We start from the raw sequence: 2,841 nt of genomic DNA, 5'->3' as shown, positions 1-2,841 counted from the left end.
AGGCATGTACGGTTGGCTGAACCGCCCTGCCAGGTGTGGTTTTGGGATCCAGGTCGGTGGAGCTGGCCTGACAGATGTGTGGACAGATGTGTGTTTTCCTCAAGGGAAAGCCAGAGTCATCGTAGGTATGTGTACCCAGGTCGGCCTGGGGAGGTCTCAGGAACCCTTAGGATCACATAGCACAGATAGAATGCCTTGAGCCAGAACTCCTGTTCTCAGTACCCTGGTCAGGCATGATGGGCAGAGCTCATGGTATGGCCTTAGGATCTATAGCCTGAGGATCTATAGCCAGGCCAAGGTGTGGTCTGTAGCATTGGGGTCTGATTGGCATAGGGTCTGAGTTACTTAGGTGGGAAAAAAGTAGATTATAACTGGTTAAATCAAGTGAGGTCTGGGGCCAGAGCAGGGGAGGCACAGAACGCTGAATTGATGAGGAGCTACATCTGTGAGGTGCGATCTGAAAGGGCCACTGCGGGTAAAGTGAATTCTAGAGATCGTTGTCTGTAGGTAGAGGTGTCAGAGGCTCAAATCAGACGCTGGCATTGCTGGGCTCCCAAAAGTGAGGTCTGATGACCTGGGGCAGCCAAAATCAGCATCTTGGCAGTCCAGTTTCTAGAATTGAGTCTGTTCAGTGAGATCTGAGAGCCTGTGTCAGGCATGGTGTGGCTCCTGGGACTGTGTCTGTCTGGTAAGGTTCCCCCAAACCTGGACTCTTTCCAGGCGAAGGGCCCCACCATTCATCTCATCACCCAAGCCAGAAACCTCTGGGCCACACTTAATTCTCTCGTTCTTTCAACTCGTCCTGTTTGATTGAAGCTCTTGAATCAGTCCTTTGCCTTCCCCATCCAGGGTAGAATCATGTTCCTGATGACCACTGGGGATCCCTGCTTCATCCTCCAGCACTGCCTCTCAGCTTCTACCCTCCAGCTCCCACCCCTTCTTTCATCTAGAATGTGCTGTGGTTCCTCTTGCCCAACCTATCTCAGCGGGCTTCCGGTAGAGAATTAAGCCCTCATGCCCCAAGACATCCAATGGATATCATGAATTAGCATCTCTTCCTTGCTTCTAGGAGGGTACTAGCCTTGGACCATCTTTGGGAGAATTGAGAAGTGAAGTCATTGAAAGTATTTTCTTTTTTTTGAAAATTTTATTTATTTATTTGACCGAGAGAGACACAGCGAGAGAGGGAACACAAGCAGGGGGAGTGGGAGAGGGAGAAGCAGGCTTCCTGCAGAGCAGGGAGCCCAATGTGGGGCTCGATCCCAGGACCCCGGGATCATGACCTGAGCTGAAGGCAGACGCTTAACGACTAAGCCACCGAGGTGCCCTGAAAGTATTTTCTGTGGGGCTTAATTCTCTCACTGTTGAGAAAGGCTGCTCTTGCCACGGGACCTTTGCATATGCTATACCGGCTGCTGGAATGCTTCTCCCCCCTCAGTGCTTTCCTGGGTAATGCTTGCTCATTCTTTAGATCCAAGCTCAAGCACGCCTCAGATTCCTTTTATAATTGATTTCACTGCTGTATCTCCATTCTCCCAAACACTTGTATTTCAGTATTGGCATGATTATTTACATCTCTGGGGAGCCCCCGTGGGCTGCTTCTGTTGCCTGTGCTGGGAATGTGGTAGGTGTTCCATAAAAAGCTGTTAGAAGGATGTGAATGGATTTCTGGGGATTTAGATGATACAGAGTGGAGTCTGCAAGTGTGACTAGATAGGTCTCAGGGCTGAGGCTGAGATTTATCAGGTATGAGCCCTGGGCCTGTCACTGTCACTGTCCCGGGAGGCATTGGGTCTGTCTGGGGCAAGGCCAAACCCAAGTTTATTGGTATCTGAGGAGGCAGGGCCAAGACCCAGGTAGAAGGTGCTGGATCTTTTCTTGTTTGAGGAAGTGTGCTTGGGCACAAATATGGGGCATTGGGTCGATAGTCTGAGGATACAGGGCCTGGCACAGGTATGAGGTGCTGGGTCTGTCACTGCCCAAGGAGGCCAGGCCAGGCACAGGTAGATTCTGACCTGTTAGCATCCAGGTAGGTGGGCTAGTTGCAGGTGCAAGATGCTGGGTCTGTCTGTGTTTAGAAAGGCTGGATTTAGGTATGAGGTACTGGGTCTGTCAGTGTCTGAGGGGCCTGGACCTGGCGAGGTATGAGATGCTGGTCTGTTGGTGTCTGAGGAAGTGGGGCCTGGTACCAGGTATGAAGCACTGGGTCTGTTTCTGAGGAAACCAGCCCTGGCACAGGTATGAGGCACTGCGTCTCTGTCCGAAGAAACTGGGCCTGGTACCAGGTACGAGGCGCTGGGTCTGTGTCTGAGGAGGCCAGGTCTGGCACAGGTATGAGGCAGTGGGTCTGTCTGAGGAGGAAGCCAGGCCTGGTGCAGGTATGAGGCACTGGGTCTGTCTGTCTGAGGAGGAGGAAGCCAGGCCTGGTGCAGGTATGAGACACTGGGTCTATCTTTCTGTCTGAGGAGGAGGCCAGGCCTGGCGCAGGTATGAGGTGCTGGGTCTGTCTGTCAGAGGAGGATCCTGGGCCTCGCGCAGGTATGAGGCCCTGGGTCTGTGTTTGTCCGAGGAGGATCCTGGGCCTCACGCAGGTATGAGGTACTGGGTCTGTCTGAGGAGGCCTGCACAGGTATGAGGCGCTGGGTCTGTCAGAGGAGGATCCTGGGCCTCGTGCAGGTATGAGGTGCTGGGTCTGTCTGCGGAGGCCTGCCACAGGTATGAGGCCCTGGGTCTGTTTTTGTTAGAGGAGGAGCCTGGGCCTGGCGCAGGTATGAGGTACTGGGTCTGTCTGTCTGAGGAGGAGCCTGGGCCTGGCGCAGGTATGAGGTGCTGGGTCTGTCT

At 53.4% G+C, this 2,841-nt stretch overlaps 1 protein-coding gene across 3 annotated transcripts in view; it reads left to right on the top strand.

The window, feature by feature from the left end:
- The window catches only part of GPI (glucose-6-phosphate isomerase), a 23,062-nt gene that overhangs the window by 15,738 nt on the left and 4,483 nt on the right, over window positions 1-2,841 (top strand). The gene's annotated exons all lie outside the window — the stretch shown is intronic.

The sequence above is a fragment of the Neomonachus schauinslandi genome, chromosome 16 (assembly GCF_002201575.2).
Source record: "Neomonachus schauinslandi chromosome 16, ASM220157v2, whole genome shotgun sequence".
Lineage (NCBI taxonomy): Eukaryota > Metazoa > Chordata > Mammalia > Carnivora > Phocidae > Neomonachus > Neomonachus schauinslandi.
This window is presented reverse-complemented; position numbering and strand designations above follow the sequence as displayed.